Source organism: Puntigrus tetrazona, chromosome 3 (assembly GCF_018831695.1).
Source record: "Puntigrus tetrazona isolate hp1 chromosome 3, ASM1883169v1, whole genome shotgun sequence".
Taxonomy (NCBI): domain Eukaryota; kingdom Metazoa; phylum Chordata; class Actinopteri; order Cypriniformes; family Cyprinidae; genus Puntigrus; species Puntigrus tetrazona.
The window spans coordinates 859,052-875,594 of NC_056701.1; the positions used below are offsets into that span (position 1 = coordinate 859,052).

The window sequence follows — 16,543 nt, forward strand, 5'->3', positions numbered from 1 at the left end:
GATGTGTCATGATACTCGTGCAACCTGTCCTTCAGAGTCTGGAAGAAGATGCAGGACACCGTCCAGAAGAGTGAGTTACGCACACACAAACACACACACACAGGTTTTCATGTTTTATGGTTACTGTTCTACACCTTACAGGAAAATATTGCAATTTTAGAATTTCCAAATAATGAAATCCTGTCTGTTTTATAAGTTTGTTTCCACATGGAGACCTAAAAATGTCCACAAGGTCAACATTTACTGGTATTCCTACATTTGGTCCCATATCGTGACAAATACCACACACACACACTCACATAAAAGATAGATATAGATAGATCGATTTTATTAGTTAAAAGATAAATTCTGAAATTAATAAATACACAACATAATTTCTGCGGGAAACTAAAATCATAGGGCTATTGTAAGACTAAAAAACTTCAGTGTTGGGGGTAACGCATTACAAGTATGTAATAATATTACTTTTTTTCAAGTAACCAGTAAAGTAACGCATTACTTTTTAATGAATGTTTTTCCCCATTTATTTACTGACAAGTCTGCATGTTGGGAGAAACCTTAAGGAGGAGAAGACTTAAGGAGGAGAAGACTTGAGGAGGAGAAGACTTTAGGAGGAGAAGACTTAAGGAGGAGAAGACTTGAGGAGGAGAAGACTTGAGGAGGAGAAGACTTAAGGAGGAGAAGACTTGAGGAGGAGAAGACTTGAGGAGGAGAAGACTTAAGGAGGAGAAGACTTGAGGAGGAGAAGACTTAAGGAGGAGAAGACTTGAGGAGGAGAAGACTTGAGGAGGAGAAGACTTAAGGAGGAGAAGACTTGAGGAGGAGAAGACTTGAGGAGGAGAAGACTTAAGGAGGAGAAGACTTGAGGAGGAGAAGACTTAAGGAGGAGAAGACTTGAGGAGGAGAAGACTTGAGGAGGAGAAGACTTAAGGAGGAGAAGACTTGAGGAGGAGAAGACTTAAGGAGGGTCGATCTGAAGAAGATCAGCAGGATTCCTCTGATTCCTTGAGATCAGCCTGAAGACCGAACATCTGAATCTGATCAGTCAAACAGCTCCATGTCTAAATGTCCTTCAGGATCATCTCAGCTTTACTCGTGTCACTGAGAGATTCGTCTCACTCTGAGCTTCTCAACACAGACTGATTCGGCGAATCAGATCGATCAGATCTGAGCTTCATTCGGACCCCAGATTCAGGATCCTGAGAGAAACACATGATTCAGATTCAGAGTCTCAGATGAACTGAAGTGATTCAGTCAAACTCAGTTCAAGGCTTTCTCTAGCTTTGATTCACTCACCTGTTTTCTGAATCATCACGCTGAGCGATGCTCTGAAGACATCTGACGACAGATTGAAACTGATCATTAAATACCACAATATTCTCTTTATCAAGAGATTTAACAGCTTTGGTCACTGATTACATCAAATATGTTTTTAAGAGTCAAATCATAAGCAATATTTTCACTTATGATGTTAGTTTCATGTCAATCATAATTTAGTGACTTAAGTCTCTCTGATGAATGAAACGCTCACATCTCACCTGCATTTCTTTTTCTGCCTCAAGAAACAAATCAAGATGATGACAAGAACTGCGATAACAACAACAACAGCCCAAATCCACAGCCACTCATCTAACAGATGAAGAAATATGCTATAATAATAACAATATAGAGTTTCTTAATCATATTTTTTACTAGCATCATTGATAAAGAACGAACAGATCAGCTGAAACTCACCTGAGTTTGGAATCACTGCAGTTTCGTTCCTCACTGAAAAACAGATTCAGAATCATCATGATTCACTTGAAGATTCACACAAGATTCGGTTTGATCTGAATCAGGACACACTCTCACCTCTGAACGCTGTCACACGACCAAGTGAGCCTGAAACGAAGGGAAGAAGCGTTAGAGCGGCGTTTATAATAAAACATGAATAATGTTGAGAGAGATTGAGTCGATTTACTCCATCAGCAGAATCACAGATGATCTCATGATTCAGATTCACACAGAGAGAAGAGACGAGACGATCAGACGAGACGGAAATAACAGGAGAGATCAGTTTCTGGGGATCTGATGGATCTGCTACCTTCAGTCCATCCTGATCAAATAAAACAGAGAATCATATGAGTGTGTGTGTGTGTGTGTGTGTGTGTGTGTGTGTGTGTGTGTGTGTGTGTGTGTGTGTGTGTGTGTGTGTGTGTGTGTGTGTGTGTGTGTGTGTGTGTGTGTGTGTGTGAGTGTGTGTGTGGTGTGTGTAGTGTGTGTGTGAGTGTGTGTGTGTGTGTGTGTGTGTGTGTGTGTGTGTGTGTGTGTGTGTGAGTGTGTGTGTGTGAGTGTGTGTGTGTGTGTGTGTGTGTGTGTGTGAGTGTGTGAGTGTGTGTGTGTGTGTGTGTGTGTGTGTGTGTGTGTGTGTGTGTGTGTGTGTGTGTGTGTGTGTGTGTGTGTGTGTGTGTGTGTGTGTGTGTGTGTGTGTGTGTGTGTGTGTGAGTGTGTGTGTGTGTGTGTGTGTGTGTGTGTGTGTGTGTGTGTGTGTGTGTGTGTGTGTGTGTGTGTGTGTGTGTGTGTGTGTGTGTGTGTGTGTGTGTGTGTGTGTGTGTGTGTGTGTGTGTGTGTGATTGAGGACACCTCTGAATACCAGCTCTGCTCACAGCCTCCACCGAGTGTTTGATTCATCCTCTCATACAGAAAGCCCACAGCGCTCTCCATCTCTGCACACATCGTCACGTTGATCACTTCATACATGATTCAGCGCTGAAACAAAAGATGTTTAAAATCAGTTGTTGCGTTATGTTATTATTGCTTACTTACAACATTTAATCAAAAGGAAAATTTGAAGATGGAAAGAACCTCGTCTTTTAATGAATCTTCCAGTTCTGCATACCTTTAAAAACAATGGCGTTTAAGAAATCACAAGCCTCTACCGAAAACGAATATGTAATGTTTTTTTCGGAAGAAGTTAAACATAATAAAATGATAATTACATGGAAATATTAAGTCACTAGTTAAAGGGCAGCAGAGGCGCCAGTGTCCTCAAATAATAAAAGTAAATGAAAGCGTCTTATTTGAGAGTTAACTGTTTCTTACCAATATAATGGTAATATATTGAACAATTCAATAAAACAATTAGTGCTGTTGAATTTACATCTTTTGTTAACCAACTTAAAAATGAAACACTAATATTAAGTGATAGTTTTATTTCGCGCTGTTTGAAAAGACACTTTTACAGTAACAACCAGGCTTTTGGCTGGAATCATTAAATAATAGAATAATTAAAAGAAATCGAGCATCAGAGTATTAAAGACTCTGAGTCCCACGCGTTGTGTTTTTGGTAAACCTACATCTACTGATCCTGCACCATAAAGAAATAAATACATCGTTTTCACAATTAGTTTATAAACCCGCCAATTAAAGAAGCGCTTCTCGGTTCACTCGAAAAGTAAAGCGTACCTTAAAGAAACCCGCGGCAGAGAGCAGACGTTTTCTTCTCTGGAAGCTTTCTGAAAGCGTTAGCGACCGTCCTCGGTGTTTAGGAATCAGAGAAAGGTAAAAAGAGAGAGGCGTGTTTAGAAGAAGACTGCGATGAGTCAACGGGAGATGACACTCCACACTTAGACCAGTCAGAGCGGTTTCTTTTTGTTTTTAAACATCCTGAAGAAATACCTGATTGAGGAAACTAGATCTGTGCAATATATTACCCTGACTTCCTTACGTATTAGAAAGCACATGGCTCCCCTCCTAAAAAACCCATCCCAAGCTAACTATAATATAATAATAATAATATCTGTTGATATGTGTTTTGTGTTATAGATCAGGAGAAGGCACATTGTTTATGTAATGATATTACAGTGTTACCTTAAACATGTGAAATGAATGTCTGATGTTTAAGTATGGTTCCTTGCTGATCCCTGCACACTCAAATCTGAAGTAAAAACTAAAACGGTTGGCTTTATTTGTTAAGAACTGCAGTGTGTCTATTTTTTGGTCAGATTGAATGTTACTTTTGACTGATGGAGCGATTACAATAAATGTTTGAAAATGCTATTTGTTTAATAAAAGTAAGAACATGTAAGGTGACTATATAAACCAAGCAACAATAACTTATTGAAAATAAATCAAGTTTATGTATTAAACAAGCATAAACCCCAGTTCATCAGTTATCATGAAATTGATTGAATTCGTGTACATTAACTGAACATGAGCGGGTGAAGCTAATTTATGCATTAACTTTATCTGATTTAATTGGATGGAAAATTGACGTCCAATAGAATTACATAAGTTTTGGGGATCTGTGAACGATTATATGATCGTCAACCAATGGGATGCCGGATTTTATTCTGTCCATCAACAAAGCGTTTTAACGCAACGAGCTCTTATAGGAAAACGATTTCCGACGTCACGACGACCGGCTCGCAAGTCTACACGTTAGATAACGTTCAAAAAGAGAGAAACATTTAAATAAGGAAAGATTAGGATAAGAGTAGGATGACGAGCCGCTCGCGACTGAAGGGAGCTGTTTAAAGCACAGGCGTAACACCGATCATGACGTCACTTCCTGCAAAACAAAACACATACACACAACCAGTCAAAAGTGTGAACCATACTGGGTATATAACACCGATAAAGCACAAAAAATAAGTGTGAATAATATACAAAATTGAAATGTACTTGAACCCAAACAAACTCGTTGTTTCTCACCGGAAGTGGTTTTAGTTGTTCCCGCGGTCTGTGGAAAACACACTCGGGTTGTGCTTTAATGGATTTCTTTCATATATCACGAACAGTTAGAGACGATCTTTTTCTGTCCTGTCTCTAAGGCTATCTAAGAAACAAAAAGAAGAAGAAAGAAAAGAACTGATTAATGATTAATAATATTAGGATGACCGTGACCAAATTAAACGGAAGTTGACCTCTGAAACAGGTCTCGTGTTTTAGACCCGTTTCTGTAATGCATTAGACAGCAGTTCAGTGAAATGAAGTCTAGATTTGGTCGAAAACCGATTCATTTACTTAAATATATCTTCGATACAAAATCGCATCATTTGTACCATGAACGGTTTCATTTAGCTACACGATAAAGAGCAAATGTATCTCATGGACACAAAACTATAAATCATCAGTCATTTTTACTAAACGAATCATTAGTCAAACCAATCATTTTAAATAGTTACGTGAAAATAATTCAGCGAACGAATGATCAAATTGTGCGCGCGATTCAGTGAAACGAAGCAGAGTTTATATCATTATAGTATTTATTATTTTACCATTATAAAAGAAGAAACGAATTTATTATACCGGGGAAGGAGTTATTATACAGAGAGCACTATTTAGGAAAGAGAGGAAATGAATGATTTTAATGTATTGTTAAAAGCGCTGTATTAAATAATGCGTATAACGATAAAGATAAAAAAAAAAAAGAAACGAATTATTATACTATGAGCATGATTTAGTAAAAGAAAGCTGTCGAATTATTATTGTGTGCATGATTTATTTATTTCTCCCCTAACAGAGCTTAGAAAACTGAATGTTAAATTAGAAAGAGATGTCAAACATGACATGCTTTTTTATTAGCCTGAATAAAATAAGATTTCTATACATTTCTTTTGAAGTCAAGTCTCCATCTCTCATTCTAAAAGCGGCTTCTTTTAAAATTCTATTTGTTTATTGATTGATTTATTGGTCTTTTTAGAAGTAATATCCCACATCTTTATTAAATGCTAATACCCATAAAGCACCGCGGGTTTAAAGAAGCAGTATAGAGCGCCCTCTAGCGATCTGAACTATTTCATTATTTCTTACTGATTTAAAGTTTTCAAATGTAACTTTTAAACCGCTACAACTAAAGGATACTTGTTTCCTCATCTTCTACGTAATAAAATGATGAACTGCAGACAGTTTTAGGAGTTTAACTCATGGCTACATTTATTATTTTTCCTATTTGTGGAACAATTTCGGTTTCGATGCAGCTTATCAATTAAATTCAAACAACACAGCGCTTATTTAGTGCAAAAAAAAAAAAAAAAAAAAAACGTGTGTCAAATTTAAAATGACTTTTTAGAATTCAAGAATCTAGAATTTAAAGATATTCACCGGATGGATCTAACAATGTTTATTACATTAAAATTCAGGAGGATACCCGCGTCAGATTCTTCATCTCCCATGATGCACCTGCGTCTCTTCGGTGTATTTTAAACTCCAGTTTTCTTCCTCTGAGGAGAGTAAACTTTCTTTCTCCCAGTGAAGCGTTTGAAGATGAGTTGGCCATGTGCCATAATTCAGTGTAAACTTCAAAGTAGAATTTGAGTTCTTCAAACGCAGCCGACAGCCAATGAGCGAGCTGTCGAGACAATGACGTTCGCGCCAGATTTTAAATATTGCTGACGAGGGCAGATGTGATTAGTCAGCAAAACAAGCGACTGGACCTTCAGAAGCTGAAACACACGTGGCAGCTGTTTAAAAGAAAAAAAAACTATGGGGAACTAAAGGGGAAAAACTTTTCAAGCATATATCTTGATTTATCGTCTCTCGATAACATACTTTTAATATAGAACAATTTTGAATATGCTGAATAGTAATCTTATAAAGTACTATATTATTCAAATGTGCTGCAATACTGAAGTGCAAACCAATACTGCCACCAAACTAATATTTATAATTAAACCAATTTTATTCATAAAAACTGATATGGGACATACATCCAAAGAAACTGGGAAATTGAAGACATTCACAAAGGCACAGGAGCAAAACCAAATGAGAACAGTCTTCTGCAGTAATCCTCTCTTGTTATTAAAACAATGAAACATTTCTGAATTTTTTAAGTGCACGTGATTACTATTTATATTTAAAAGATTAGGCTGCATGCATGAATCAGTGAAAATATTTCTTGATTCTTGTTAATGAATGAGGAACTGACCGGCTCAACCCTGCTTATCTTCAGCGGGTGCCCAGATATGGCTGTGACAAATATATATAGACCTACCATTGTCCATGGTTAGATCACGTTTGTTCCTAATGATGCTATTTATTTACTTTAATATTATGCTACACGTTATCTGATACACATTTGCAATAACCAGGATTTAATAAAAATCGTGTTGACTATTGTGAAATGTTAATATGCAACTTTATTGCAGTGTTCCAGACATAATAAATAAACGGCAATCTTAACATGCTTCCATGGATACCTTCACTGACCAGCCCTCTTTGCTCGTTCTTGTTCTTGCATTGAATTATTCTTATTATTCTAATTATTCACTGAACATTTACAACACACTTCTGAATAATGCATGCCCAGATCGCAGTGTGAGTGTCGCTGTACACATATATCTCAGTCTCACATCAGTAGAACAGATCTCAGATCTGAGGACAATTCTTTTCTTCTGGTGTGGGATGTCCTCTGATACGTACTTTGCCAGGTGATGTTTTTCTACCCCAGATTAGATATGGCTATCAGCAAAAGTCAAGTGAAGATATTATTACAATTGTTCTGCTCTGATTTGAGTATTTAAAGAGAACTGGCAACACATGAACTTCTCTCCTGTTTGCTGTGTTTTCAGCTACGCTGACTCCTTGAAATTATTTTAGTATTTCAGGTTTGTCTTTCATGCTGATCGGTTTTGGTATTTCCATAAATCTGCGTTCAGGACAGATCACACCAAGCACCACTGGAGCAACACCATTAGATTTGGGTTTTCAGTCTGTCTATGACGGTGTAGCTCTCATGGTTATAGGGAAAAAAAACATGTTTGTTATGAGTATGCAGGCGCAGCTCACTGAAAGATATTATAGCTATTTTGCATTTTGAAGTGCAATTCCTGTGTGATACCTGGTCCATAATGAGTGTAGAATTGAAGATATGGGATTTCCAGAATAATCAAATATCTAAATGAATACACAATCGATAGCTATAATCAGTTTTTCATTACAAATGAAATAATCAAGTCTACAATGAGAGTCGGGTGAAATGATTCATGGAGTCAGAGTTTTGATTGGAAACCAAATTTAAATGATTCAAAATCAACCTTCGACCACGCTGGACTTTAATTGGTAAATGCTGAACGCTAGACTTTTATTTAGTCCTCAGGTCAGTTTTGACTCATCACAGACATTTACTTTGTTCTCTATCCCTGCGTGAATAAAGTGAAATATTGTGCTGTTTTCCCTCTGTGTGTTTTGGGAAGTACCTGATAAGACTCAAGCAGTGAGAGTAATCTGCATGAGGGTATCTGTGTTCACAGAAACGGGCTTCTCTCCGGCTCTCCGAGGAAGACACGGACATCTTCAGACGACCTGCCGCTAGACGAGCTGAGATACGTCCTTGGTGGGCCACTTCACGCCTAAAAGCCAATTCCTGTTGTCATCTTCAGAGAAATGCTTTGAACTTATGTGTGGAGATAAAGGTTTAATTCGTTTTCATGGGAAATTACAGTAAACAATTTAAAATACCCCTTTTCTGTGTGAATATCTGTTCAAATGTAGTCTGCTCATCACTTTAGTCATCTACAATGCTTCATAAATTATTCTAATATGCTGATTTGTTGCTCAAGATTTTTTATGCTCCAGATCTCCAGATCTTTGAATGGTGGTGTACACTACTGATTTGCAAAGAGATTTCTTTTCTTCATATTTTTACTCGGCAAGAATGCATTATATCCATCTGAAGTGAGAGTAAAGATTTCTGTTTCAAATAAATGCCGTCCTTTTGCACCCCGAAAAATAAAAGGCATTACAGTATCATGTTAGCGGGATTTCTGAAAGATCACGTGACGCTGAAATTCAAAGTAACAGTCAGAAATAAACAGCATTTTAACAGATATTCACACAGAAAAAACGCATTTTGAAATTGTGATGTGCAATGTTACAGTTTTTACTGTATTTTTAATGAAATAAGTGCAGCAGAGGTGAGCAGAAGAGGCTTCTTTCCAAAACATCAAAAATCATGACATGCATGTTTGAGACTTACTGGTGCTATGGTTCACAGAGAGATTCACTCCAGTGCATGAAGGAAAAACGATTTCTACTTCAGTCATCCCTCACGTCAGACAGGTTGAACTCTCAAATCACAGAACAATTTTGGTCAGCGTTTGTTTACCATGAAAGATCTAAACACTGATTCCAGACTTTAGTCTCACAAAGTTGCATGTAATGGTTTTTGTGTTTTTAAATGTTCACCACACGCTCATTAAAACATGTCAAAGCCACACAGCGTTACCATCATATTTAAAAGTGCCGCACGTGATAGTGAGACAAAGTGATTATTGCTTTCTATGTAACGTATATTTAACTTTTAGTCTCTATCTCTCTCTGTATATGAATACCCACACACATCAAAGCAGTTTTGTCACATTCGGGCCTCATCTTCCTCACACACAGATAAGCACACACACTCAAAGCAGCCTGATGTGTGTGTGTGTGTGTGTGTGTGTGTGTGTGGCCAGATCCGACCCATATGCCCTCTGCCGTGTCCTGAACTCTCGAGCTAACAGTCAAACTCTATCCTGTTTCACGGCACAAGATAATCAGCTGATTTCGGCCAGATTTCTCCTCTTGGGTCATGCCTCGTGGTTCTGAAGATGATCTCAGGAGATTTCTGATGTGTGTTAAGGGTGGCTGAACTTCAGAGGATCGCGAATGAAAATCATCTGTAAATGATAAACAGTGCTTGAAGTTTAAAATATCACAAATCTTTTGTTTTAAAATAGTGGTTAGAAGCGTCTGGAGTGTGAAGCGCATGCAAGCGCCTACTGATAATTTCTCAACAAAGAGGTTCAATGCTGCAGGATTGATTGTGCAATTATTTAAAGAAATGGTCCAAAATAAAAAAAAAAATACCTGTATAAATGTCTTCTGCTGAACACAAAAAATTGCATTTTGATTAAAAAAAAAAAAAGGGAAACAGAAGAGTTCCTGGGAACCACCGACACTGACATTTCCCTTTTAAGAAATACTCACGATCACATAAAATTCTACTTCCTCAATTATATTATATATAAGATTCATGCGTCGCTCAGATTAGTACTAAATGGGTGATTAAGGAAAAAGTGAGTTCAAAATGAAAGTGAAAGTTCGGTTTGTTAAAAGTTCTGCTGAAAGACGTGAACCTCAGCATCAGCCAGAGAACAGCGAGAAGGTTAAGAGAGATTGCAGTGACAGAAACAGAAACCACTGTCACTAAACAAGAGATGAGTCAGGGACGGCAAGATCATCAGAGTCAAAGTGAAAGTAACGGCTTAAAAGCAAATGTCAAATTGCGGTCCCTTGCTCTAAAAACTCCAAAAATGTTAACTTTGATCATCACATTTCATAAAAAGGTTTTTGAAATCAATCTCAATAACCTCCTTATTTACAGCCAGACTTGTTCTGTTAAACTTGACTGCAGTTCATTAGTTTGCATCTTTGAGTTTCTCAGACTGAAAGAAGCTTTTGTTCGTCCGTTGGTTCTGCTACAATGATATTAGCAGTCCTTGCTGACATTATGAGGAATTAAAGCTGTTTGATGGGATTGATGGGATCTTGATCTGCAAGTTGTGATCGGTGAAAGAGGGCTGAAACCATACATGATGCTTTCACGGAAATCTGAAAAAGACAAAAGTCCATAGTCTAAGTGGACAATTCTGCAAAATGTAAAATATACAGTAATTATGAAAAGTATGTGTATTTATACACACACAGTCAGACATATACCTGCACAAATGTCCAATTGATGCAACACCAAACATAATCTTTTCACTATAAAAAAGTATACATGAGTTAAGTAGCATTGATTAAATACATAAACAGCAGGTTAAAATCTCCTTTATTTGGTGTCTTGGTGAAAAGGATCCAGGTCGTTCTGGCTCCTCAATGTCAGACCAGAAAGAAGTTCTCAGAGTAAGTTACTCTCTAAATATGACCTTATTAGTTTATATGCAGTCCTTTGGCTCCTCCTGTGGTCTTGTTTGTTAGTAACTTTTCAATTGAGCTTTAGACACTTGAGTACTTTTAAATACTTTTAAGTTGCAATGAATGCCCATGAGCGGCAATTCTGCAAAAGATGAATATTAATGAATATATAAATCTTGGGAGAGGAGGGGGCCCAGAGTAATATGTACCTCGACTACATCTTAAATACATCCAGATAGCGGCAGAGGAATCTAGAAGAGCGATTCTTTTCTTGCAAGTGTCTAACACACAAATCTTTCCAATGACCCCGGAGAACTTGATAAACATGTTTAGACTGACTGAGTAAAGTCATAAAGGTGGTCAGAAGCAGGTGTTTCGAGAGAGAAAGAGCATATTTTTAAAGCATAAAAAGGATCAAATCAAAATCAATAACATTAAAATCTTTAGATTAGAATTTGAAATGCGTCTTATAATCTACAGGCAGTTAGACCAATATATAATACTTGTCTGTAGTGTTGAATGTCTGATGCACTGCTGACATGCTACTAAATGATTGAGTCGCCCCAGACGTCCATCAGAATTAAGTTTCTCCTCGTTGGGGTAGTTTTACACTGAAGGAGGTCTGTTAGTCAAATCTGTTGCTATCTTAGTGGCAGTGTATACCAGTGGTGACCAGTCAAAATTGGGGAAAAAGCACTTTTCACTTTTCACTCTAAAGTTTACATGCCTCAAGTAGTAATAAGGATTTTGTAATGCTCTTTTAGATTTAGGGTCTTAAAGCATCAAGCCTTCGTTGTTAAGATTGAATTAAAAAAATATGGAATATTCATGGCTCCAAGAGTAAATAACCATTTAATAGTTATTCAAAATACATACACAATGAGTGATTAGAATGTGGTATATATATATATATATATATATATATATATACACACACACACATACACACACATATACACATACATATACATATACACATATATATATAAACATATACATACATATATAAAATATGCTGTTGTGCATATCAGGAGTATTGCTATGAAGTCCTTTTAAGATGTTTTGTGCATAAAAAGGCCATTTCTGTGCAAACCAGAAATTCGGTGAAAACCGAGGTTAAAAGGTCTACTCAGGAACCTTCAGTGTCCAAGTCCTGAGAGGGAGGATGGAGATCTTAAATTATTGTACCCATGTGATGCTTGTGATGTGCATATGTATATATATTTCTATAATTTTACATGGGAATGAAGTCAAATAATGTAAAAACTAGAGATTTATCTAATTTAGCTCAGGACCTCTGGTTGAGCTGAGAGGAAAGTGTTTTCTGTAATGTTCTTTGAAGCCCTATGAAAACCAACTTGAAGCGAATTGAATAAATCAGTCTCCTCACTGAATCCCACACAACTTCTGCTTGGCTAGTGTCCCTGTGGCTCTGGCTGCGAGCCGGACAGCCTCTGTATGACTGATTCCTTTGCTCTCAGCCTGCTTTATGGCACTCTCTTTCTCCTCGCGCGTCACCACTACTTTCTTCAGAGCTCTGGCTAAAGCAGCAATCAACGTGTCCGTTAACGACTCCGCAGCTTCGTGTCTCGATTCCTCTACTAAACTCCAGTATATCTTCTCCCACTCCGTTTGAGAGACTTGTTTGTGTTCCTTCTTAAACTGCTTTCGCGTTTTGTCAAGCTTCTTGTTCAAGATCTCCTGAATGTGTTTCTGAGTGTCTTCAAACATGCTGTTGGTGAAGTACGCCCCACCGTTTTCCTCCACCATCGACTCTATTTTACCGATCAGATCTTTGATTTGTGGATATCCAGCAGACTCGTTGTCCAGACAGAAGAACCGTTTTCACAGCAGCTGCATTTATGAGGGCCTGCAGATCAGAATTACCCAGCTGTAGAAACTCTTCGATGGTTTTATTTTCCTTCTCTAACTGATTTTTGTGAGTGAAGAGGATCATGGTGTATTTTTCTATCTGTTCTCCAAACAGTTCCTTCAGCTCCTGTACTGTATTTTTCTCCTCTTCGGTGAAGCGACCCAGTCTAATCACAATAATAAAAGCGTGTGGTCCTGGAGAAGCATATGTTATGCATTTCCCTATTTCCTTTTCAACCTCATCCTCAGTGTTTTGGTATCATAAAGTCCAGGCGTGTCGACCACCGAGATGTTTTTGCCCATCCTCTCATTGGTTTCTAAGTGACACTGTTTTGTTTGAGAGTCTGAGCTGATGGACGATTCAAACACTTTTTTGCCGATGATGGTGTTTCCAGTGGCACTTTTCTCAGCTCCAGTTTTTCCCAGCAGAACCAGCCTGATCTGGTCTTTCCTATCAGGAATGGCTTGAATCTGACTTGGATCATCAGCTGGAGACACGTCTGAAACTACAACATTAAGATAATATCAGTAACACTGTATTTTGTGGTTTGTTTTGCATGCACATGCTATGTAATTATTGCAACAATTACAATAGCTTGGTAGTAACCCAGAAAGCTGATAATTTCATTAGATCTTTGGACACTTTAGACTTATCAAAACACACGCACAAATGTCTGGTCAGCTATTGCTGTGGGGACTCTCCATAGGTGTAATGGTTTTTATACAGTACAAACTGTATTTTCTATGGCCCTACACATAATCCCACCCCTTACAAGAAACAACAGGCATGCTGATTTTCTCAAAAATCGATAAATAAAGGAAATAATTCTGATTTATAAGCTTTTGTGCCCATGAGACCTCGAATTAGGTCCCCACTGTGACACGAGTCCCCATGAAAACACACACAAAGAAATCAAAACAAGAAGTACACATACAATCTAAACCAATATCCTTGCTGTCATTCCTTTTCATTTCCTCCATGATAAACTTCCCTCCGTTCTCCACCGTCATGTTGTCAATCTTCTGCAGCAGCTCTCGTATCTGACTGTCTGATTTTCTCTTGTTATCTAAACAGTGAAACTTTCCTCCGCATTCAGTCACCAGTCGCTGGAGATCCTTATGTTCTTCACTGTCCAGATATTGCTCAATGCTTTGTGGTTCATCAAGCTCCTCCAGTTCATCTCCTCGTGTAAACAGAACCATTATGTACTTCTGAACTTTAGGACCAAATAAACCTTTGATAAAATGCAGGATCTCTTCCTCGTTTTCCACAGTTTCCTCCAGAGGAACGGTGAGCAGGACGGCGCTGAGACCCGCTGAACATTGAGAGACCAGCTTCTCTTTCAGTTTCTTCAGCTTCTGATCACTCAAATCTTGATCCAGTAAATCCGGACAATCGATCACGGCAACCTGCTTCCCACAGATTTGTGTTTTACCATCACAAATTTTCGTTTCATGTTTCGTCTTGTGTTTGTGAACTTTGAACTTTTTTTCTCCCAGTAACGTGTTTCCAGATGAGCTTTTCCCAGAACCCTTCCTGCCCATCAGAAGAATCCGGATCACTGGATCATCTGTAATACATCAAATAAAAAATATGATACAAGACATCTATATTTAAGAGAAATATATTTCAGCCAGACTACAGTCAGCCAGTAGAGGTCGTGAAGTTAGTGATAGCAAGGCCCGTCCATTTAGAGGAAAAATATGATTGGTCAATTTTTTGTCAGTTGAAATTACACTTCCATTGATTTATTATTGCCTTTGATTCATATATTGACAGATTCCCACTGATTTTATTAATACAGATTTATTTTATGGTCACAAAATGAAATGATTTTAAACTGATAAAACCACAGTTAATTTTTGCAATGGTTGCAATATCCAATTTTTTTGTTAAAGAAATGATAGAGGCTGTAGTATTTTTATTACAAAAAAGTTACCGAAATGTAAATATCATATGGATATTTAAATTAGCATTAAGTGTATTTTATATTGCATTAAGCCTAAATCTAACTGGTTGTGGAAACTGTGTGTTATTGTAACAAACCCAAAGTAAGGATTGTGCCACAGCTTCCATTAACTGACAATATTGCTGATTACCAAAATAAGTTGTGAATAATTTGTAATTTGTGAATTTCTAGTTGCTTGTAAATAACTGACTTCAACAATAAGATGGATGCTGAACTTGGTCATTACATTTATGCATAACACATTACAATAATAACACATTATAATAAGATTTCATTATTTAAAGTTAGCAAAACTATAACAGGAGCGAACAATACATTTATTATTTAGTAATCTTTGTTAACGTAAATTGATGAGAATACAGTTGTATATGCATGTTCATTTATAATCCAACTTGTGATTTTAATAATCCATTAGTAAAAGATGAAATTAACAATAAGATTAATAAATGTTTTAGAAGTGTTACTATTTATAAATGCATCTGTGTACAAAAAGCCACAATAGCAACTTTAACAACCTAGTGTTTACTATTCAAATGGAATAAAAGCTTGCAATAAAAGATCTCTCCACCACCCAAATCTGGCCCTGTCCATGATACAGATTTTTTTATTTATTTTTAATTTATTTTTATTTTTTTGCTGACCAATTTGTTTGGAATAGTTGTTAAAGAAACTGCAATGTTGCGCATTTTCTTAATGCTTCGATTTTGCCATGTTATTGTAGCTTAGCCTGCTACATTTCCAGAAGGATAGATAGCTTCAGTGCACTAAAGCTTTATTTAATGAAGAGCAACTGTTAGCTTAGTTCACTACATTTTCCAAGTAGCCTGGCAAACACTGGGCGCAGAACACTACAACTTAGATAATCGTGAAATAGAAGCCATTTGAAAAAAACATACAGTGGTTCAGCCATCTTATAGCCTACCTGCAGATGAGGAAGTCCTCTCCGCCATGTCAAACGAGTGCGGTTCAACAACGATAACGCTTCTGACAAAACAAGTGCATCACAAAGCATTCAAAATCACACTCTATGAAATAAACATATCGATATTTTGATCCAAAGAAACAGCAGATGGGTTCCAGCACCTGTATAGTTACTTACTTTCAGTTTTGTCTGCGTGGACGTGCTCCTCCCCAAGACAATTATTAACCTTTGAACGGGTTCGGCTTGAAACGGCGATGCACTCGAAATATGACGCTTTTTGAGATTCGGCGAAGAACCGATCGGTGTTACGAGATTTTCATTTTCTGAGATAGTCGGTTTCGTGCGCTGATAGCGAAAGTGAAAATCCCAGTTCCGCTAGATTTCAGAATGTGGCAGGAGGAGCCAAGTTTCTTTTTATAGTGCATTATTGTTGCGTCAGCGCCCACGTGCTATAAAAACGAGAACGTATGCGCTGTTTGAGGTGTGTCGCTTGACTAATCCTAGCGCCGTTAACACGCTTTCGTCATTTCCCCGGAACTAAATTGGAGCACGCGAGCTGAGACGTGACTCAGATATTGGTCTTGAACCAATGCTCCTTGCTGCCGGGCCACCTGCGGGTGTTCGTAGAAGTACTTAAACGCTGGAGAAGGTACAAAGTATGGCTTAATTTTAGTATTCTAACACGCATCGAGGAAATTGGACGTAGCGTTAACCCATCTATTTTTCTCAGCTGTGGTAACCAGACACGGTTACCGAATAGTTTTGTTGCCTGCATTGACTTTGAAGACTACTCGTATCAGTGGTTGAAACCCAAATCCCTTCGGTTAAGTGAAGGTCCATAAACTGCACTGGAGTCGCCTTTTTGCATCAACGGTTGCAGTGCTGTCCCGTTTCCAGACTTTTT

At 37.7% G+C, this 16,543-nt stretch overlaps 1 long non-coding RNA gene and 1 pseudogene across 1 annotated transcript; both read right to left on the reverse strand.

Moving 5' to 3' along the window:
- Nucleotides 1-223: 223 nt before the first annotated feature.
- Nucleotides 224-1,873, reverse strand: LOC122330753. Its single transcript, XR_006248081.1, has 4 exons — nt 1,852-1,873; nt 1,735-1,767; nt 1,539-1,629; nt 224-1,338 (listed from the first exon to the last, which is right to left on the reverse strand). It is a non-coding gene; the product is annotated as an uncharacterized LOC122330753 (long non-coding RNA).
- A 9,841-nt stretch (nt 1,874-11,714) lies between these two features.
- LOC122329945 lies at nt 11,715-16,283 on the reverse strand (annotated as a pseudogene).
- Between the last annotated feature and the right edge of the window lie 260 nt (nt 16,284-16,543).